The 24339-nt window shown below is 42.2% G+C and overlaps 1 pseudogene; it reads right to left on the reverse strand.

Annotated features, from left to right (window-relative positions):
• Positions 1 to 24339, reverse strand: part of LOC120050693 — a 125884-nt pseudogene that overhangs the window by 62840 nt on the left and 38705 nt on the right.

The following is a 24339-nucleotide window of genomic DNA, read 5'->3' on the forward strand; positions in this document are numbered from 1 at the left end:
ATGTGGTAATTCATTAGCTAAGGCAAAGCCAATCAGTCTTTGTGATTGATCTGTCACTGGGCCAATCCTGTTTGTTCCTGTCAGTACTGGGATTAGTCCAAAAGGCTCTGTTTGTTAATTGTGTGCGTGCGTGCGTGCGTGCGTGCGTGCGTGTGTGCGTGTGTGTGAGAGAGAGAGTGAGTGAGAGAGAAAGAGAGGTTTGTGTCTATGACAAAGAGAAATAGAGATTAAGAGAAAGAGAGATATCGAAATAGACAGCGAGAGAGACAGAGAGAAAAAGAGTAGGTGTGTGCGTGAGTGAGTGCAAAACAAACAGAGCGAGCCTCAAGTCGGCGACGTGAATCAGATCAAATGAACATGTGCCATTAACAAACATTGACCCTTGGTCCTTCATTGTCATTAGATTAAGGGCTCCACTCAGAGCAAACAGCACTTGGCTCAGTTGGGCCACATTATCTTGCATAATAAGTAGGTGTGGCATATCAATAAACTGATTAAACATCAAGATCATTACACAGGTGCAACTTGTGCTGTAGAAAATAAAAGGCCACTCTAAAATGTGAAGTTTTGTCACACAACACAATGCCACAGATGTCTCAAGTTTGGAGGGAGCGTGCAATTGGCATGCTGATTGTAGGAATGTTAGAGAATTTGACAGTACGTCCAACTGGCCTCACAACCGCAGACGACGTGTAACCATGCCAGCCCAGGACCTCCACATCCGGCTTCTTCAACTGCGAGAAGCAAGCCACCTGGACAGCTGATGAAACTGTGGGTTTGCACAACCGAAGACTTTCTGCACAAACTGTCAGAAACCATCTCAAGGAAGCTCATCTGCGTGCTCGTCGTCCTCACTAGGGTCTTGACCTGACTGCATTTCGGCGCCGTAACGAACTCCAGTGGGCAAATGCTCACCTTCGATGGTCACTTGCACGCTGGAGAAGTGTGCTCTTCACGGATGAATCCCGGTTTCAACTGTACCGGGCAGATGGCAGACAGCCTGTATGGCTTCGTGTGGGCGAGCGGTTTGCTGATGTCAACGTTGTGAACAGAGTGCCCATTGGTGGCGATGGGGTTATGGTATGGGCAGGCATAAGCTACGGACAACCAACACAATTGCATTTTATTGATGGCAATTTGAATGCACAGAGATACCGTGACGAGGTCCTGAGGCCCATTGTCGTGCCATTCATCCGGCACCATCACCTCATGGTACAGCATGATAATGCATGGCCCCATGTCGCAAGGATCTGTACAAAATTCCTGGAAGCTGAAAATGTCCCTGTTCTTCCATGGCCTGCATACTCACCAGACATGTCACCAATTGAACATGTTTGAGATGCTCTTTATCGACATGTACACCAGCGTGTTTCAGGTCCCGCCAATATCCAGCAACTTCGCACAGCCATTGAAGAGGAGTGAGACACCATTACACATGCCACAATCAAACAGCCCGATTAATTTTATGCAAAGGTGATATGTTGCGATGCATGATGCAAATGGTGGTCACACCAGATACTGACTGGTTTTCTGATCCACGCCCCTACCTTTTTATTTAAGGCATCTGTGACCAACTGATGCATATCTGTATTCCCAGTCATGTGAAACGCATAGATTAGGGTCTAATTTATTTAGTTCATTTGACTGATTTCCATATATGAACTGTAACTCAGTAAAATCTTAGAAATTCTTGCAGGTTGCGTTTATATTTCCATTCAGTGTAGATGCTATGAGACACATTCGCTATAAAACAGCAAACAAGCCAATCCCGAGCCCCTCTGATGAATTGAGTATAGCTTAACCTTTGCTCTCCGAGCCTATTTGTCGAGCAGTGGAATAGATCCAATTTACCCCTAATCTCAAACAAGCCTGTACAAACCAAACAAAGAACATTCACTGCATCTTGTATTATTATAATTAGTCAGTTTAACATATTTGATACATTTTCGTAATATGTAATGCATAGAGTCATTTGTTTTAAGTTGTTGCATACGTGTTATATGTGGGGGGGTTTTGTCTCTCACAACAAGCACATTTTATCCTGTTATGGCTGCAAGGGAAAGTATTGAGTAGCCAGATAAAACATGCCCATTTCAAACGGCGTCGTACTCAATTCTTGCTCGTACAATATGCATATTATTATTACTATTGGATAGAAAACACTCTCTAGTTTCTAAAACCGTTTGAATTATTTCTCTGAGTGAAACAGAACTCATTCTGCAGCACTTTTCCTGACCCGGAAGTTCAAAGTCTGAAATCGATGCTCTGTTCAACTTCATGCCTATACATGGGCAATGAACGTAAGAGTCTACGTACACTTCATACACCTTCCTCTGGGTGTCAAGAAGGCTGTGAGAGAAGAAAGGAGGTGATTATCTCGATCTGGGATGGAATAAATCCTCTTGGAATGACGTGTACCCAATTTCCGGTACTCTGAAGAAACGCAATTTGGACAGTGGGGTTGCCTTTTGTTTTGCTGACGTTATAGGCGAATATTATTTCCGGCTTTGATTTTATTTGATACATGTCACCATATCATCATAACGTATGTTTTTTCAATATAGTTTCATCAGATTATTGAAATTTTTTCGGGAGTTTTGCCGTGTTCCGTTCTCTTCCGTTTGTTTACATGGAGAGATCCGTGCAACCCGGCTAGCGCGCTTGCTAAATGGAGAGAGAAAGTTGCCATTCTGAATCCAAACAACAACTCATCTGGACAAAGGACACCTTGTTCAACATTCTGATGAAAGATCAGCAAAAGTAAGACCCAATTTATGATGTTATTTCATATATCTGTCGTAGTCGCCGGCGCCCAAGTGTTTCTATTGTGCTAAGCTAAGCTAATATAACGCTACATTTTGTTTTCGCTGTAAAACACTTAATAAATCGGAAATATTGTCTGGCATCACAAGATGCCTGTCTTTCATTTACTGTACACTATGTATTTTTCAGAAATGTTTTATGATGAGTAATTAGGTATTTGACGTTGGTGTCTGTAAATATTATGGCTGCTTTCGGTGCAATTTCTGAATGTAGCTGCAATGTAAACTATGATTTATACCTGAAATATGCACATTTTTCGAAAAAAACATATGCTATACAATAAATATGTTATCAGACTGTCATCTGATGAGGTTGTTTCTTGGTTAGTGGCTATTTATATCTTTATTTGGCCGAATTTGTGATAGCTACTGATGTAGTAAAAAACTGATGGAGTAATAAAAGTGGAGTCTTTTGCTAACGTGGTTAGCTAATAGATTTACATATTTTGTCTTCCCTGTAAAACATTTTAAAAATCGGACATGTTGGCTGGATTCACGAGATGTGTACCTTTCATATGCTGTATTGGACTTGTTAATGTGTGAAAGTTAAATATTTAAAAAAAATATATTTTGAATTTCGCGCCCTGCACTTGAAGTGGCTGTTGTCATAAGTGTACCGACGTCGGGCTTGCAGCCCAAACAGGTTATAGGGGTGAATGGGGTGGGCATGGGGGGGAATGAGGGGGGATATGGGGAGGGTTGTCTGTGTTTTTGGGATAGTGAAAACCTGATCGCGGTGGTAGCAATTCATTAAGCAATTCAATTAAAAGTAATAAACCAATGTTTCAGCTGTAATGCCCTCATCAGAGTGTGACGATATGCCCATCGTTGTTCCGTGGTGGCGCCCTTGGCCTGCTGTTTGAGTTCCACTACTGTACATCTTGTTGAGGGAATGTTGTCTTACCTTGGATGTGTGACGGATGAGAGCTCTGTTTCTCAAACCTCCTCTCGAGTACCCCCTGCAATTCTACTTATTTGTCTCAACTGGTCAACTAATCATCAAGCCCTTGAATCAGATGCACTAGCTAGTAGAGCGAAACACTGTGTTAAGAGTAACCAGGGTCGTATTCACTAGGAACCGAATGGAAGTAAACTGACTGAACCGTGGTGCGACTACCTGAACTTGTCCAATAAGAAACGCTTGTTTTCCGTTGCAAAACGGTGCTACGGTGTGCACTAATGAATACGACCCAGGTGTGCTAGCACTGGGAAACACTGTGTTAGAGTATCAAAGCTGTCTTGTGAAGAACATGGCGTCTTTCTTTGGATGTGTGAACTGGTTGATCTCCTCCACTAGGTCTCTTCCGACGCCCCTCACCAGGTCATAGAAGTCCTTCTCCGTGTAGCCCTCGGCCAGAAGTAGATGTCGTTGGTCAGAGGTGGGTACATACTGAGAGGTTGAGAAGGGGAGGAGGAGGAGAGGGACGTGAACGAGAGAGAAAAAGAATTGAGTGCACTTTTAGAAAAAAAAAACTAAAAAAGGAGAGACCGCAATCCGCACTTTGCGTTTGTCACCAATCGCTTTGTTTTAGATTTTTAAATCAATTTCTAACCAACAGCCAATGGAATTCATGCTTTGAATTTCATACCCAAATCATCTAAGTCACTTCAAACCTAGTTATAGAGCTGCTACAAGCTATTTTTAGATCATTTTAGACCAATTATTTGGCTGATCCATTTAGGGTAAAGAGTTTCCACACAGAGAAACTAAGAGGAAGATGAAGAAGAGCAAAAGAGTGGGTGATAAAGAACCGGTAATGACAAAAGAGTAGAGACGCTGTGACAACATTCCCTTTCGAATCGTGTTGCGGAAAGCAGAGGTTGAAACAAATCACGTCAAACATTTTCGGTGGAGGATAGAACAGGAAGATAAAAACACATTCAAATCTGTGGAACTTTCCACAGGCTACACTGGAACAGACTGCAGGGAGGCGAACCAGACAGGCCTGTGTGTTGTGAAGCCAGGAGTCGGAGTTTGACTCGTACCCGACGGGAGTTGCACAACATCCGGGCTTTGGGAATCCCTGGTCTCTCCTCAGACCCCTCACACTGGGGAAATATGAGGCTAATTAGACACTCTCGCTGAATCCCAAATCAAACTCTAGCCCCTCTTCACTAGGCACTTCGGTAGAAGGCACTTCTGTAGAAGGCACTTCTGTAGATCTGAAGAGATTGGATAGGGGTAAGCAATATGGAAAAATTCCACCAAGCCTATCTGAAGGCAAAGTGAAGCAAGTAGCATTTTGCTTACACTTATCCCTTCAGATCTACAGGAGTGGCTAGGGGTTGATTTGGGATTTAGAATAAACCTCTTCTTCCAAAGACATAAATGGATCCCCTTGTCTTTGGTAGTACTGTACAATAGTACAATAATGGTCTTTTAGCAAAGGCTTTCATCCAAAGCAACTTCCAGCTAATGCATATCCTCAAACCACCAACTATGCTGCATCAAATACCACAGTCCAACCGAGCCATAAGAAATATGGGTCCAAAAAACACCTCCCCTGGCTGAAAAGAGGATGAATAATCCCAAGTGTCAACCAGTCCAGAGCGTTGTTGGTCTCTGGGGCCAGGAGGGTGGACCAGGCCTCTGCCACCGGTCTTGAAGTGTATTCAGAGGGCAGTGGAAAACACAGAGGGAGTGAAAGGAAACTCTGCTGACCTCCCCGGTCACACCTCATTACCAGTCCAGCGTTTAGAGAGAGGATTGGGGGAGTGGGTGGAGGCAGGAAGAGAAGCCGTGACCAAGCGCAGCGAGAGTGCACAGGCTCTGGGCAGCAGCAGAGGTGACACGTCAGTCCATCCAAACCCGGTTCCCGGTACAAGTTGGAGAGCGCGGGCAATAAATAATGCCAACAAGGTCATTAGGCGTCATGTAGGGCGGGATTTACATTTTACATTTACATTTTTACATTTAAGTCATTGTGTCTCTCTTCTCCTACCCCTTCCTGCTCCTTCCTCCTTTACCGCTGTGGGCCCGGAGTGAGTGATGGAGGGAGGCTGAGGGGGAGATGGGCTGAAAAATGAGCGGGAGACGGAGTGATCGCTCACCGACTGCTTGCTTCCCACTCCAGGGCCACAGTCCGGCCCTGCCATATTGTGGGCAGTAGAGTGTCTTATATAGTGTGGGCATGGTCCGGCCCTGCCATATTGTGAGTTATAAAATGTCTTGCATAATGTGGGTGTTTCATAGGCCTGCAGAATTCCTATATTGAAAGGTGGTGGCTTTTTGACAACAGAAACCATTCTTGACTAATTAAAATTACTTGTGAAAAGTGTCTGCCATAATAAAAATTCCACTTGATACACTGTGCAGTGCAGCCATATTCAAGAAGTGTCGCATAGATAACTCGGTCAGGTAGGTGTTGACAAAGGTCAATGTAAACGTCTCATCATGTACCAACTTCAATCAAATCCAATTAAATGATGTGTAATTATGTTCAAAGTAAGCATGTTCAAAAAGTCTCCGGTTATGGCCCCCCAAAAAATCTATCAATACTGGGTAGTTAATATCGCCATTAAAAGCGATATTAGTTTCTGGCCAAATCCTTCAACAATGACGGCTACCATCGAGTCATCTCAGCCAACAGGTGACGTCCTAAGGACAATAGGCGACGTTATGTCCCTTTAAGGGTTTCGGCGAGACGTTATCCCACTGACGTTCTTGGGACCGTAAGAGGACGTTCAGTACAGGTCCCGGTCTGGTCGCAGTATAACTGTCACGACTTCTGCCGAAGTCAGCCCCCCTCCTTGTTCGGGCGGCGTTTGGCGATCGACGTCACCGGCTTTCTCGCCATTGCCGCTCCATTTTTCGTATATCCATTTGTCTTGTCTTGTTTCCACACACACCTGGTTTTCATTTCCCCAATTAACCTACTTGTATTTAACCCTCTGTTTCCCATCATGTTTTGTGTGTAATTGTTTTCATGTTAGGTGGTGTTAGTTTACGCGCTCTACTTTTATGTTCCGTTTTTTGAGCGCGTTTGATTCATGTAGTGCTCTCGTTTTTTGGAACTATAATAAAAGTGCGCCTGTTCATTATAATCTGCTCTCCTGCACTTGACTTCGCCTCCAATACACCATCCTGACAATAACATTATAATAAGGTATTTTGATGTTCATTAGGGAACGTTACGAGAAGGTTCCTGTTTGGTTCTGATAGGACGTTATCCATGTGACATTCAATGACCTAAAGGGGACATTTCATAATGGTCTTGACCAGTGGTTCTCAACTGGTTTTGCCTCTGGACCAAAATTGAACCAGGCTGTTTCAGTCGCGATCCAATATTCGTGTCGCAATTTTGTTTTTGTCAGGACCTTTTTAGGACATTCTCAGGACTTCCTTTTTACTAGTCCTTAGGACGTTGTGTGATGGACCCAAGGGAATGTTCTCTTGGGGACCTTTGTCTAGTTCCCTGTAAGTTACCAGGAAGTCACTGAGGACCAGGTCAGGACCTTTTTAGGACTTTGATTTCACTAGTCCTTAGGACGTTGCGTAACAAGGGAATGTTCTCTGGGGGACCTTTGTCTAGTTCCCTTTAACTTACCAGGAAGTCATTGAGGACCATGTTAGGATGTTTGTAAGATCTTCTCAAGACATTTATTTTACCAGTAGTCAGGATGTTACACGATGGTCCCAGGTGTCCCAAACCATTACAAACCGCGATATGCAACTGTTCAGGGAAGTCAGGAACCAATACACGCAGTCAGTCAGGAAAGCAAAGGCCAGCCTTTTCAAGCAGAAATTTGCATCCTGTAGCTCTAACTCCAAAAAGTTCTGGGATACTGTAAAGTCCATGGAGAACAAGAGCACCTCCTCCCAGCTGCCCACTGCACTGAGGCTAGGTAACACGGTCACCACCGATAAATCCGTGATAATCGAAAACTTCAACAAGCATTTCTCAACGGCTGGCTATGCCTTCCTCCTGGCGACTCCAACCTTGGCCAACAGCTCCGCCCCCCCCCGCTGCTACTCGCCCAAGCCTCCCCAGCTTCTCCTTTACCCAAATCCAGATAGCAGATGTTCTGAAAGAGCTGCAAAACCTGGACCCATACAAATCAGCTGGGCTTGACAATCTGGACCCCCTATTTCTGAAACTGTCCGCCGCCATTGTCGCACCCCCTATTACCAGCTTGTTCAACCTCTCCTTCGTATCATCTGAGATCCCCAAGGATTGGAAAGCTGACGCGGTCATCCCCCTCTTCAAAGGGGGAGACACCCTGGACCCAAACTGTTACAGACCTATATCCATCCTACCCTGCCTATCTAAGGTCTTCGAAAGCCAAGTCAACAAACAGATCACTGACCATCTCGAATCCCACCGTACCTTCTCCGCTGTGCAATCCGGTTTCCGAGCCGGTCACGGGTGCACTTCAGCCACGCTCAAGGTACTAAACGATATCATAACCACCATCGATAAAAGACAGTACTGTGCAGCCGTCTTCATCGACCTGGCCAAGGCTTTCGACTCTGTCAATCACCATATTCTTATCGGCAGACTCAGTAGCCTCGGTTTTTCTAATGACTGCCTTGCCTGGTTCACCAACTACTTTGCAGACAGAGTTCAGTGTGTCAAATCGGAGGGCATGTTGTCCGGTCCTCTGGCAGTCTCTATGGGGGTACCACAGGGTTCAATTCTCGGGCCGACTCTTTTCTCTGTATATATCAATGATGTTGCTCTTGCTGCGGGCGATTCCCTGATCCACCTCTACGCAGACGACACCTTGGACACTGTGCTATCTAACCTCCAAACGAGCTTCAATGCCATACAACACTCCTTCCGAGGCCTCCAACTGCTCTTAAACGCTAGTAAAACCAAATGCATGCTTTTCAACCGTTCGCTGCCTGCACCCGCACGCCCGACTAGCATCACCACCCTGGACGGTTCCGACCTAGAATATGTGGACATCTATAAGTACCTAGGTGTCTGGCTAGACTGCAAACTCTCCATCCAGACTCATATCAAACATCTCCAATCCAAAATCAAATCTAGATTCGGCTTTCTATTTCGCAACAAAGCCTCCTTCACTCACACCGCCAAACTTACCCTAGTAAAACTGACTATCCTACCGATCCTCGACTTCGGCAATGTCATCTACAAAATAGCTTCCAATACTCTACTCAGCAAACTGGATGCAGTTTATCACAGTGCCATCCGTTTTGTTACTAAAGCACCTTATACGACCCACCACTGCGACCTGTATGCCCTAGTCGGCTGGCCCTCGCTACATGTTCGTCGTCAGACCCACTGGCTCCAGGTCATCTACAAGGCTATGCTAGGTAAAGTGCCGCCTTATCTCAGTTCACTGGTCACGATGGCTACACCCACCCGTAGCACGCGCTCCAGCAGGTGTATCTCACTGATCATCCCTAAAGCCAAAACCTCATTTGGCCGCCTTTCCTTCCAGTTCTCTGCTGCCTGCGACTGGAACGAATTGCAAAAATCTCTGAAGTTGGAGACTTTTATCTCCCTCAACAACTTTAAACATCTGCTATCTGAGCAGCTAACCGATCGCTGCAGCTGTACATAGTCCATCGGTATATAGCCCACCCAATTTACCTACCTCACCCCCATACTGTTTTTATTTATTTACTTTTCTGCTCTTTTGCACACCAGTATCTCTACTTGCACATGATCATCTGATGATTTATCACTCCAGTGTTAATCTGCTAAATTGTAATTATTCGATTTATTGCCTACCTCCTCATGCCTTTTGCACACATTGTATATAGATTCTCTTTTTTTCTACCATGTTATTGACTTGTTTATTGTTTACTCCATGTGTAACTCTGTGTTGTTGTCTGTTCACACTGCTATGATTTATCTTGGCCAGGTCGCAGTTGCAAATGAGAACTTGTTCTCAACTAGCCTACCTGGTTAAATAAAGGTGAAATAAAAAATAAAATAAAAAATAAGTAAATGAATGAAATGGTATGGTGGTTTTAAGGTAAGTGGTACGCTGTTCAGCTAAAACTGTGTCAAAATATTTAATCAATGACAATGATGATTACATTTGACATGATCACTTAGTAGTATTGACTTTCAATATGACTCCACCTCAGATTTGAACTAGGGCTATTACTGTGACCGTATTAGCGCCACACCGGCGGTCACGATTCATGATGGCAGTCAAATTCCACGTGACCGTTTAGTCATGGTAATTAGGATTCTCCAAGCTCTGATGCTGCTGATGTAGTAGCCACTAAACTTGCTAACTGCCTGGTACCCGCAATTGTTCCTCTAATTACTCTGACATCAATGCACATCTAATCAAACACTTAATGAGAGCCCATGAGCTGATGTTGCACAACATTTCTATAGGCTATGCAATTGTGTGAGAAAACAGAGTGATGGCCTCTATTAAAAAGAGGAGGATTCCATCAGCGTTGGAATACTGTATATTGTCTGTTAACAAATTGTTTACACGCAATGGATTAAAACAACTTTTTGGGAGGTTATGATGGGGTAAAACAGTTGAGCTACGCTCATGAGGCATTTATAGTTGACAGCCTATTCTTTAATAATCAATAGGCATATACAGTATAATTCATGTAAATGATCAAAACAGCTGTAAATATCACCTTTAACACTGTGTTTAATTGACCAAAGGGCCCGGTTAAAAGGCCCCCCATAAGGGTACAGCAGCGGCGGCTTCACCTCTGCCTGAACCGGCACCTGCACTCCACCTGTCTCTACGCAGTGAGAAGGACTCATGCATAAAACATCCCGACAGTGGGATAGCATTGAGTGGCATGCGCAAACCTGTCCTCTCGACCCAGGCCGTGGAGAATAAAAGCCTGAGGTAAAGTGAAAAAAGAAAGTATGTAGTAGGTAACGTAAGAGTTATGAGTGATGCTGAACTGAAGTGGTACTTAATAGTTCTTAGCAGTATGTTACTTGAAGCGGATGTGGTTCAATGTCTAAGCTGAGTGTCATTCTCTCGGGGAAACCAAACAGGATATACAATTTAAGAAGCTATTACGTGCAGTTGCCACACCCCTGTGGCAAAAACAAATGTTCGGAAAATACTTAAATGCAAGATTATTTGACGGGAGCACAATGTGTAAGCGAATTAGGAAGCAGGCAAACAATGACAGTCATGCTGTGGTCAACATGGATAAGCTAAACTGCTTCGGCAGCTCTACATTGGTCCTTTCCTGGTGAACAAAATCTTGGTTTTAGTGGGATAATGGGCATGCTTGGGCATTCTTATTCACACAACCGAGGAAAAAAACAGCTCATGAAAACACATTACAGTAAACACGGGCGTGACGAGGAATACCAATGGTCCCAGACGGCACAGAGGGCATTAGGAAAAAGAGAAAAACTCTCCTCCAGGAAAGAGAATAGAAGAGGTGGATGGAAAAGTTAATGCGCTTTCAAACATGAGCTATGAAGGCTATAGGCGTTCAGGAGGGAAAATGTAAAACGTGTGTGTACACGTTTGATGAGTGGGTGGGGGGTCAGGGTCAGGGAGACGAAGGCAGAAGCAGAGACGGAGGGTGTAAAGCAGCAGTATCTAAACAAACAGAGACTGTCAAAAGGTAGAGGAGGAGAGAATATTAAATATCTATCTATAGTGTCTGAAGTGGAGCATAATGTAGCCTGCCTGAGCAAGAACCTCCATTGAATGAAAACTAACGAGCCATACACTACCTTCAGGTATGAAGTATGAAACAGTGTGTTCCTCTGTGATTCGACAATCGACATGCGTATTACCTTGTGTCAATTCGAGAGAGATTTTCGAGAGAGATTTTGGCCAATCATTCTTCATCCATGCCTTCCTTCATTCATTAATTCTTATATTCAGTTTTGGGGTTCTAATTGTATCGTTTGATTGTTATTGTTTAATGATCCAGGAGCTAGAATGTAAGAAATTCCGGAACACTATGCTTGAAAAGTATCACTTATTTATTTTACTTCTGCAGTGCCTTCAGAAAGTATTCACACTCCTTGACTGTTTTCACATTTTGTTGTCTTACAAAAAGTGGGATTAAAATGGATTTAATTGTCATTTTTTGTCAACGATCTACACAAAATACTCTGTAATGTCAAAGTGGAAGAAAAATGTGAACTTTTATTTCAATTTTTATGGAAAATATATATATTTTTAAATCTTGATTAGATAAGCATTCAACCCTCTGAGTCAATACATGTTAGAATCACCTTTGTGGGTAAGTCTCGAAGAGTTTTACACACCTAGATTGTGCAACATTTGCCCATTATTCTTTAAGAAATTATTCAAATTGTCAAATTTTATTTTTTAGGGGGTAGATCAGCTTTATTACTGCAGATAGATTGTGGCTTCTACCAATTTAATTGTCTTCATCATTTCCAATCCCTCATATATTTTTGGGGTAAATATATAAAATATATATATATCTTTAATACATTTCCCCCTAACCCTACCACCCCTCCCCAAATTGGAGTAAACTAATGGAGAACAACACTTAGGCTTCTACTTCCTGCTTATACATACTAAATACATTTTACAGACACAGTATATTTTACAATAGTTATCTTATGTTTGTTTTTAGTCCAAATTTGGCCCACAGGTGATTTTATTTGGCCCCCTAAGTTTTCTGAGCAAAAGAAAAGTTAAATTTTTATTGTTGGACCTAAAAGACTCTAAAAACACCAGCAAATCAGCTCTATGTGATTTTTAGGCATAGTAGAGATGTACAGCATATGTAGGGTTGCAAAGCTACCGTTAATTTACCAAAGTTACCAGAATTTTGGTTATTTTGGTAAAAATAAAACATTTAGCTGATTCTAAGTAGAGATCATTTAATATAAATGCTGAGCGAGTAGAATAAGAGGTGGCACGTTAACAGTGCTTAGTATATTAATGTATGTATACATACTCAAATGTATAAGTGAGTTGTTTACCTAAACAATAAAATATAGCAAAGAGTAGCCCAAGAGCCCAAAAGTTACCAGAATTTTGGTTATTTTGGTAATTAACAGAAAATAAATGGCAATCTATCGTAACTTGGTAATTTATACTTGAGTAACTTAAAAATATATATTTGTACAGTGCCTTTCAAAATAATTCAGACCCCTTGACTTTTTTCACATTTTGTTACGTTACAGCCTTATTCTAAAATGGATTGAGTAAAAAAAATCCTCAGCAATCTGCACCCAATACCCAATAATGAGAAAGCAAAAACAAGTTTTTTGAAATGTTTGCAAATTAATAATAAAAAATAAAAATAAATACCTTATTTACATAAGTATTCAGAACCTTTGCTATGAGACTCGAAATTGAGCTCAGGTGCATCCTGTTTCCATTGATCATCCTTAGATGTTTCTACAACTTGATTGGAGTCCACCTGTGGCAAATTCAATTAATTGGACATGATTTGGAAAGGCACACACCTGTCTATATAAGGTCCCAGGAATTTTCCGTAGAGCTCCAAGGCAGGATTGTGTTGACACACAGATCTGGGGAAGGGTACCAAAACATTTGTGTAGCATTGAACGTCCCCAAGAATACAGCGGCCTCCATCATTCTTAAATGGAAGAAGTTTGTAAGCACCAAGACTCTTCCTAGAGCTGGCCGCCTGGCCAAACTGAGCAATCAGGGGAGAAGGGTCTTGGTCAGGGAGGTGATCAAGAACCCGATGGTCACTCTGACAGCGCTCTAGAGTTCCTCTGTGGAGATGGGAGAACCTTCCAGAAGGACAACCATCTCTGCAGCACTCCATCAATCAGGCCTTTATGGTGAAGTGGCCAGACGGATGCCACTCCTCAGTAAAAGGCACATGACAGCCCGCTTGGAGTTTGCCAAAAGGCACCTAAAGACTCTTAGACCATGAGAAACAAGATTCACTTGTCTGATAAAACCAAGATTCAACTCTTTGGCCTGAATGCCCAGCATCACGTCTGGAGGAAACCTGGCACCATCCCTACGGTGAAGCATGGTGGTGGCAGCATTATGCTATGGGGTGTTTTTCAGTAGCAGGGACAAGAAGACTCAACAGGATCGAGGCAAAGATGAACGGGGCAAAGTACAGAGAGATCCTTGATGAAAACCTGCTCCCGAGCGCTCAGAACCTCAGACTGGGGGCGAAGGTTCACCCTCCAACAGGACAACGACCCTTAGCACACAGTCAAGACAACGCAGGAGTGGCTTCGGGACAAGTCTCTGAATGTCCTAGAGTGGCCAGCCAGAGCCCAGACTTGAACCCGATCGAACATATCTGTGCAGCAATGCTGCCTATCCTACCTGACACAGCTGGCGAGAATTTGCAGAGAAGAATGGGAGAAACACCCCAAATACAGGTGTGCCAAGCTTGTAGCATCATCCCCAAGAAGACTCAAGGCTGTAATTGCTTCCAAAGATGCCTCAACAAAGTACTGAGTAAAAGGTCTGAATACTTATGTAAATGTGATCTCTTTTTTTATAAATGAGCAAATATTTCTAAAAAACTGTTTTTGCATGGTCATTATGGGGTATTGTGTGTAGATTGATGAGGGGGAAAAACTATTTTAACAATTTTAGAATAAGGCTGTCACCTAACAAAATGTGGAAAAAGTCAAGGGGTCTGAATACTTTCCGAAGGCACTGTATAAAGTATTCATTTTTTAAATATATATCTGAGTCCATTAGTTTGTAGTAGATCGGCCATATGGTTCAAGAGAAAATAGCCTACTGAATGAAACAATCATCTATTCAACAATGTTATTATTTTAAACTAACTCAGCAACTCTTCCAACTATTAACATTTTTCACAACTGCCACCAGTTTGACACCAAAACATTGACAACAAATACATATTGACATAGTAAAAGAGATAATTTTAAGTATCCAACAGGGCCACTAGATATCTTATGATAGATTACATAAAATCCTTGAACAATACTAAAATTCTGATAGTTTACTGGTAAACTTTCGAAAGTTTCCAGTAATATACCCTCCCTGTGCAACCTTAGATATAATGTTTGTGGTTGTATACAAGTGTAAGCATGGTTTGAAGTTATTTAGTCAAAAATGATATCTGATTGGGCATCTTGCAGTCTACATTTTTTTTGCAATTATTTTCAGACCCCTGACCATCTGCTCAAGAAAAAAAATCAGCCAGTAACTGAATCTAGTTGATGATCCCTGCTTTAGTACCTTGTTGCAAACAGAATGCATGTATTGGAATATTTTTTATTCTGTACAGGCTTCCTTCTTTTCACGCTGTCAATTAGGTTAGTATTGTGGAGTAACTACAATCTTGTTGAGCCATCTTCAGTTTTCTCCTATCACAGTCATTAAACTCTGCAAATGTTTTAAAATCACCATTGGCGTCATGGTGAAATCCTTGAGCGGTTTCCTTACTCTTGGGCAACTGAGTTAGGAAGGACGCCTGTATCTTTGTAGTGACTGGGTGTATTGATACACCGTCCAAAGTGTAATTAATAACTTCACCATGCTCAAAGGAATATTCAATGTCCTATTTTTTTTACCCATCTACCAATAAGTGTCCTTCTTGCGAGGCATTGCCTCCCTGGTCTTTGTGGTTGAATCTGTGTTCGAAATTCACTGCTAGACTGAGGGGCATTACAGATAATTTTATGTGTGGGACAGATATGAGGTAGTCAAGACATTTCAGCCTAATTATTTTTATTAATATGTTTTTAAAAAAAACATAATTCCACTTTGACATTATGGGGTATTGTGTGTAGGTCAGTAACAAAACATCTCAATTAATCAATTTTAAATTTAGACTGTAAAACAACAAAATGTGGAAAAAGTCAACGGTTGTGAATACTTTCTGAAGGAACTGGAGTTTATTGGTAGTTCATAAACAAAGATGCATGGAATGTGTAGTCTGAACAAGCCACGTTTGGTGATTTACTGCCATCTGCAGTGCTGGAATGTTTGCTCAGGAGTATAATTCATTGGTTGATCCCTCCTGCTGACCTGGATGAAATTCTGTGACCCCTCCGAAGTATCACCCAGTTGACAACTTTAAAATGGGCTTTGTGGCAAGTGCTACTTCTATCCAGATCTAGGGTCGAAACCTCAACGGCCTAAAATGGCGGAGTAATAGTGTTTAAAAAAGACTAGGGCTTTACCTGGAAGGTGACTGGGTTGTTGATGTTGGGAAGGCAGAACTGCTTGAGGAAGCGTTCATCCTGGCTCCAAGAGATCCCGTACAGCACCATGGCCAGGCGCTCCAGGCCCAGTCCAAATGCACAGCCCATCTTCTTAGTTGCTCCAGCTGGGAAAGGATACAATAAGAAATTAGACCAGTTGTTCCCAGACCTTTTTGGAGTGGTTACCCACCTAAAGCTGATTGGGATTTACCTGTTACCTAACATTTTTACAACACCGACACATTGAGTATCACAGTTTTAAGTGTTTTGAGAACTGATAGTCTAGAGCAGGTATTCCCAAACTGGGGTACACGTAATGCCTTCAGGGGGTACACGTAATGCCATCAGGGGTGCGCAAAATAAAAATGTGATTCACAATCACAATCACAATCACATTTTAATTAATTTATTTTTTTATTCTTCACATTTTCAAACACTCCATTTATATTTTCCAACGGGGCTATACATTTGGGTGAGGTTTTTTCTCTCGCCTGAGTAGCCTCGTTTCATTGCCAAAAATAAAATTAAACCATCTAGTGTTCAGCGAAATAACAACACAATGTCAAATACAGGTAGCCGAGTCAAATAATTAACATCCAATCATATTAACTGTTACTCTCTCGTGGGAATTCCACTAATGATCCGTATGTAGCCAAACGTAGCTGCTGCTCATTGCTCGAAAATGGATGAATGGTTAAAAAAAGTAAGGCCCGCGTCCATAGAGACACATACCAGCTCTACTGATAGTACTGCTACTACCAGCAGTACTACACCTGCACCTGTCGACGACAGAAATTGTTCTGCTTCCACGAGCACATCAAATGCAAGCATCAGTAATTCTGCATTTGTTGTTAGCCCAGCTAGCATGGACACTGACAGTTGTGAATCTGATGCAGCCGAAGAGCTACTGCCCCCTTACCCGGGAAAGCACCGAACAACAGACAGGGATGTTGGACCATCTGAGAGGGGCAAATATGATGAGAACTACATTGATATGAGGTTCACTTATATTGGGAGTAGTGCATTTCCTCAGCCACAGTGCAAAAGTACTATCTCACAACTCAATGAAACTGTTGTGTCTTTGGCATCATTAAAGTTAAGACTGTTATTTTATCAAATCAATTCTCTGTAATTATTATTATGTGATTAAACTAATCATGTAAATGTAATTAACTAGGAAGTCGGGGCACCAAGGAAAATCTTCAGATTACAAAGTTATGATTTTCCTAATATAACTTTTCAGATATTTTAATATCTGATCAATTAGTCTTCTAATTAATGAATTATTCTTTACCTCACGTTAGTTTCATTCCAAACGTCGTAAATTGTTGGTTATCTGCACGAACCAGGTCTTCACTATGAATCATCCATACATCAATTGTCTTAATAATTTATTTACTAACTAACTAAATAATCACAGAAATGCATAACAAACAAACAAACAGTAGGTATGGTTACAAGAAAATTATAGGGGATGTGCCCTAGTGGCTAAACCGGTGTGGCGGCTTGATAGACAAAGGGACTGAGAAGGGCGCGAAAGACAAAAGACACTACACAGTTGATAATTATATTGATAGAAATACTAATCCTTTGCACATGAACGCTCACTCAAATATTTGCAATCAAAATATAGATTTACGCTCAGTGTGTCGTCATGATCTCTGTTGGAATCGTCCGTCTTTCTGTTGGAAAGTTCATCTGAACTTCACTTTGCGTCCCTGGAGTCTTTTGTGGTTAGATGGATACTTCAGAGTCCCATTCAGAAATGTTCTTATAGAATAGATATTTTGGCGGTTGCCGGTCTTCGCATTTCAGGTCGACATAACTTCTAGCTGCAGACTAGTAATTAGGATCGAAGATTTGCTCTTATTCTGTCGGATCGATAGTCTCAGAGATTAACCACGTGGTATGGTTAAGAATTCATCAACCATTACAACCTTTGCTTATCCTGTGGTTTTTGTGGTCTCTACTCAAACCTTAGCCCTCTCGGTAATCGAGGTGCGCATGGTCTGAAGTGGGCTTCTCTAGGTGGGTTTTTTATTTGTAATAGCAGAAAAGGCTGTCCCATGATGCCAGATCAATGTTTGTGCTCATGGGGCGGGCCAATGACTTAGTTAAACTCTAAAGGGAATTGGATTCTCTTTCATTAAACAGTTTAAAATCACATTACATAATTTCACAAATAGTTTCATCTTTACTCATTCATTTATACAATAATTAGATGCAAATCTCATAATGGAGTCTCTTGTATAAACAGAGTTATGGTAATGTGGCTGTATTGTCTCTCAATGAGGTCACAAACATTAAACAAAATGGACCGGTCGTAGCTGGATTCTCCACCGACCGTTTACGCTTTCTCCAAAACATGAACATTGTTCAGTTCTCAAGTTCTGTGATGTAGAAGAAGTTCCTTTGTTCTACTGTGAACCCTCTCTCTATACTGCATGAGGGAGAGAGTCTCCTCCAGGAATTTACGACCTGAGATAACAGAACCTGGGTGTAAGAGGGAGAGCGGGGGTGTCACGGCCGTTGAAAGAACTGGACCAAGGTGCAGCGTGGTGAGCGTCCATTTTCTTTATTTATATGAAAAGACGCCGAACAAAACAATAAACACTACAAAACAAACCGTGAAGATAAAGGCTAAGTGCCATAAACAAAGTCAGGTGGGAAGTATGGTTCTCAATCAGAGACAACGATAGACAGCTGTCCCTGATTGAGAACCCTACCCGGCCAAAACATAGAAATACAAATAATAGAACATAGAATACCCACCCCAACTCACACCCTGCCCAAACCAAAATAGAGACATAAAAATTATCTCTAAGGTCAGGGCGTGACAGGGGGAAGGCACTCGCTATACCCAGTGGGCCACGTCATGACAAAACCTTCACTCGTGCGCAGACATTTAGAAACAAAACATGCTAATTTTGAGAGAGAATTAAGACGACTTTTGAGTAGTAAGACATGTATAAAAGCAACAGATACTATTAATAAGAAGGGGCTAGAAGCGTCTTATATGGTGAGCTACCGAGTGGCTAGGACAAGCAAGCCCCATACTATTGTGAAGGACTTAATTCTTCCTGCTGCCACGGACATGGCTGGGACAATGCTGGGGGAAAATGCCCAAAAAACTATAAAGACAAATTCTTCATCAAACAACACTGTTTCACAACGCATCAGTGACATGGCAGGAAATGTTTTGAAACAATTACTGCTCTGCATACAAGCCAGTGAATTCTATGCATTACAGCTGGATGAGTCAACAGACGTGGAAGGCCTGGCATAGCTCCTGGTATATGTCTATTACGTTTATGGAGGGTCAATTAAGGAAGACATCATCTTCTGCAAACCACTGGAAACCAGGACAACAGCAGAGGATATTTTAAAGTACTGGACAGCTTTGTGACATCAAATGGACTTCGTTGGTCAAGATGTGTTGGTATCTGTACTGATGGCGTAAAAGCCATGACAGGGAGACATAGTGGAGTGGTAACGCTCGTGCAAGCAGTTGCTCCCAACGCTACTTGGGTACAATGCAGCATTCACCGAGAGGCTCTTGCTGCCAAGGGAATGCCTGACAGCTTGAAAGACATTTTGGACACTACAGTGAAAATGGTTAAACACTACAGTGAAAACTTTGTTAAAGCAAGGCCCCTGAACTCTCGTGTATTTTCTGCACTATGCAATGATATGGGCAGCGACCATGTAACGCTTTTACAACATACAGAAGTGCGCTGGTTATCAAGGGGCAAAGTATTGACACGTTCTTTTTAATTGAGAGACGAGCTTAAAGTTTTCTTTACTGACCATCATTTTCACTTGTCTGACCGCTTGCATAATGTTTCTCACACAACTGGCCTATTTGGGTGATGTTTTTTCTCGCCTGAATGATCTGAATCTAGGATTAGAGGTACTCTCCTCAACTATATTCAATGTACAGGACAAAATTGAGGCTATAATTAAGAAGTTGGAGCTCTTCTCTGTCTGCATTAACAAGTACAACACACAGGTCTTTCCATCATTGCATGATTTTTTTTGTGTGCAAATGAACTCAAGTTTACGGACAATGTAAAATATGATATAGCGAAACACCTGAGTGAGTTGGGTGCACAATTACACAGGTACTTTCCTGAAACGGATGACACAAACAACTGGATTCGTTATTCCTTTCATGTCCTACCTGGCTTCCAGTTGAAGCTCGCATCCGCTACAAGACCATGGTGCTTGCCTACGGAGCTGTGAGGGGAACGGCACCTCCGTACCTTCAGGCTCTGATCAGGCCCTACACCCAAACAAGGGCACTGCGTTCATCCACCTCTGGCCTGCTCGCCTCCCTACCTCTGAGGAAGTACAGTTCCCGCTCAGCCCAGTCAAAACTGTTCGCTGCTCTGGCACCCCAATGGTGGAACAAACTCCCTCACGACGCCAGGTCAGCGGAGTCAATCACCACCTTCCGGAGACACCTGAAACCCCACCTCTTCAAGGAATACCTAGGATAGGATAAAGTAATCCTTCTAACCCCCCCCCCCCCCCCCCCCCCCCTTAAAGAGTTAGATGCACTATTGTAAAGTGGTTGTTCCACTGGATATCATAAGGTGAATGCACCAATTTGTAAGTCGCTCTGGATAAGAGCGTCTGCTAAATGACTTAAATGTAAATGTACCTCCAGTCCACTTACTGATATCTGAACAAGAGAGCCTTGCAACAAACGGTTCTGTGAAAATTGAATTTAATCAGAAGCCACTGCCAGATTTCTGGATTGAGCTGCGCTCAGAGTATCCTGCCTTGGCAAATCGCACTGTTAAGACACTGATGCCCTTTGCAAAAACGTACCTATGTGAGAGTGGATTCTCGGCCCTCACTACCATGAAAACTAAATACAGGCACAGACTGTGTGTGAAAAATGATTTAAGACTGAGACTCTCTCCAATACAACCCAACATTGCAGAGTTATGTGCATCCTTTCAAGCACACCCTTCTCATTAACCTGTGGTGAGTTATTAACAATTTTCAATTAACAAATAAGGTTTTATATGTAAGATGGTTAATTAAAGAGCAAAATGATTGATTATTATTATATTATTATTTGTGCCCTTGTCCTATAAGAGCTCTTTGTTACTTCCCACGAGCCGGGTTGTGACAAAAACTCACACTCATTCCTATGTTTAATAAATGTATCATGTAGTGTGTGTGTGGCAGGCTTACAATGATGTCAAAAAACAACATTTGAAAGTGCGCTGATCCTGGTGCTAGAGGGTGTACGCAGCTGGAGGTTGAATGTTTAAAGGGGTACGGAACTATAACAAGTGTGTTGATCTGATTCACTGATCTAGCGAATAGGAGTTTTTAAGTCCTTGGGCCTCTCCACCCTACACATTTTAATTGAAGACCAAAGATAGCACACCCAATCCAACTATTCAAGTCCTTAACTGGACTTGAAAAGCCCTGGTCTAGGGGACAAACTTGTCAAGCAACGAGGTATTTGCAGGTGCGATTCTGGACAGCAAACTGTATCATCCAGTGCGTCACCTTAATAGTGTGTCAATAATCAATAGCAAGTTGTTTTGATGTCGATTGTTCTCTGACGATCCGGAATGTATTGTCAATGCATTTAATTGCCTTAAGATCAGTCCTGTATTGATGAACTATCTACAAGCCTAATGGAACATGCTTTTGTCCTATGCGGCTGAAGCTCGGTAAAGTTAGCAAACCAGACAGACTAATAAGCCTTTCATTTGTGAGGAGGAAACCAGCAAAAAAAAAACTATTTCCAAAAATAATAAAATCAGGGAAGACTAGGCAATGTATAGTGTGTTTTTATTAATCTGATATTGTCCATGATATTTACATGACAGAAAATGGAACAGCCCTCACATACAGTGAGGTCCAAAAGTATTTAGACAGTGATTATTATTATTTTCTTCCCAATTTGGTAGTTACAATCTTGTCCCATCACTGCAACTCCCGGACTCGGGAGAGGAAAGGGTCGAGAGCTATGCGTCCTCCGAGACACGACCCTGCCAAGCCACACTGCTTCTTGACACACACATTTAAGGAACCAAAAATATTTGGACAAATTCACTTAGATGTGTATTAAAGTAGCACACAATGACTACTTCAAGCTTGTGACTCTACAAACAGGTTGGATGCATTCACAGTTTGTTTAGGTTGTGTTTCAGATTATTTTGTGCCGAACAGAAATGAATGGTAAATAATGTATTGTGCCATTTTTGGAGTCACTTTTATTGTAAATAAGAAAATAATATGTTTCTGAACATTTCTACATTAATGTGGATGCTACCATGATTTTGGATAATCCTGAATGAATCGGGAATAATGATGAGTGATGGGTTCAGTAGAGCTAACATTTTTTGATTGTCAAACAGCAGCTGTACCAACTGAACTCACCCAATAGGAATGCTGATATCGTATCATCCTTCATCTAAATATCGTGGCCACCAGTTAGTCTAAACGACAGTGATATAGATTTTTTTGCCCTGCAATCACCTTGCTACAATCACTTAAAATAGTAGAGGGCAGCAGTTGTCTTATGAGTGACAGGGGAAGATATCCAAAAACCTTTAGTCTGGAGGTGAAATCTGTCGCTTGACAGGGAAGGATAGGGGTGTCATCTGTACTCTGTTTCTGATGATTCTGATGATTATTTGCTTAGCCAACTCTGTGACCCGCACAGAGATGAAGGCAGAGCAAACAGCAAAGCTCCTCGTTTCCACTCCGGTCTCGTACTTTTCCCTCGACTGCAGAGGGATTCTGCTTTATATGGTAATGAGCAAGGGGAGCATGGAGGGTCAATGCTGACTGAAAAACACATATGAATAAATCTGAACTTCATAAGGAGGAATCAATCAGCCTCCCTTCCTTCCTCATGCACAAAGTGAATACATTTACGTGTAATGAGATATACACATTCCCGGTTAAATCTCTTAGTTACTTCCGTCCGCACACATACAGTGCAGTTGAGGTCGTGTATTGCTGTAGTGCACTGTGCAGCTGTTCAAAAAGAATCATTGTGCTCTTTCACTCACTGATCTGTGAGTGAGAGGCAGTGACGCACAAAAGATAAAAGACGGGAGTAAAAATCCTGACAGACGCTTGTGTGTTGCAGAGCTGTGCTGTGAGTCTTTGGCGACGAGCACTGACATCGCCTCGGGTGCCAAGGACGTCAGCCAAAGGATGGCACGAAAGACGCACAGCATTCAGCTATGACCTCAGACGAAATACAGGGGGAGCGGGTCTGGAAGGGAGCGGGGGGGTGTCTTACGAGGCCTGCCCAGCCCAGCCCTCCCTCCACATCACACCCCAGTACCGCATAATCCTGTGACGCTAGCCGCTTTCTCTTAGCCAATCACAGTGGGCGAGAGGGGATGTGTTTGGGGTGACGGGAGTGTGGAGTCTGACGGTATATCCACCTTGTGGTGACATCAGTAGTTCTAATAGTGTTACAACACGCACACACATCCATTGGCAGGGTTCAGTTTCACAGAAACTTTTATCCATTCATCTCTCCCTCCTTTTTTTCTCAAAATCTCTGCCACATTCTCTATTCCCCCAATAACTACCCACCCCTCCAATATCTCTTCCTCTGTTCTCTCCAATGCTTGCCCCCCGTCTCCTTCTCTCCATCACTCACTCACATTCCTTTTCACCTCCTCTCCTTTCCTTCCCTGCTGTCTGCCTCTTTCCATCAATTTTCATCTTGCTCTAGTTCCATTTCCTCTATCACTCCTTTGATCTCTCTTCATTCATCTTCACCCGTTTCGCCTCTCACTAAAGCCAGATTTACCCACACCTCTTCTTCCTCTAGCCTAAATCCTATTGGCGGTCCCACAACCCATGTAAGTGGGAACTATGGGTAACACTTTACATTAAGTTGCTCTAGTTTAATAACACTAATTACACTAGTTACAACATGTTAATACAATGTTGTTACATAGTATTTGGTAACTACATTATAACTGCATATTAATGGAGGTGAGTGGTTTTTGTAATTACACAAGATGAATATGATGGACTGTGTAATTACACAAGATGAATATGATGGACTGTCCCTTATTCCACCTGTGAAATAGCAAAAACTACTTAACATCATTGACATGTTGACGTTGACAAGACCCATGACTGCCTGGGCTCCAATACAGAGACCAAGTGAAAATGTATTCACTGAATAAATAATTATCCTGGGTCATTCCATGTCATTTCAGCAAGCCATGACACCCTCCATCTCAGATTATTCTGAAATTGTTTCTGTAGCTAGAAATAGATAAAATAAGCATTCCAGAAACATTACTTGGTTGAAATATAATTTTATCTCAGAGAAATGAAGCTAATTGATTGCACCCAAATTGGCCATTTTAATTTATAGGACTCATATAATATTCAATAATGATATTAGCTAACATCTGATTTGG

The sequence above is a fragment of the Salvelinus namaycush genome, chromosome 7 (genome assembly GCF_016432855.1).
Source record: "Salvelinus namaycush isolate Seneca chromosome 7, SaNama_1.0, whole genome shotgun sequence".
In the NCBI taxonomy this organism is placed as follows: domain Eukaryota; kingdom Metazoa; phylum Chordata; class Actinopteri; order Salmoniformes; family Salmonidae; genus Salvelinus; species Salvelinus namaycush.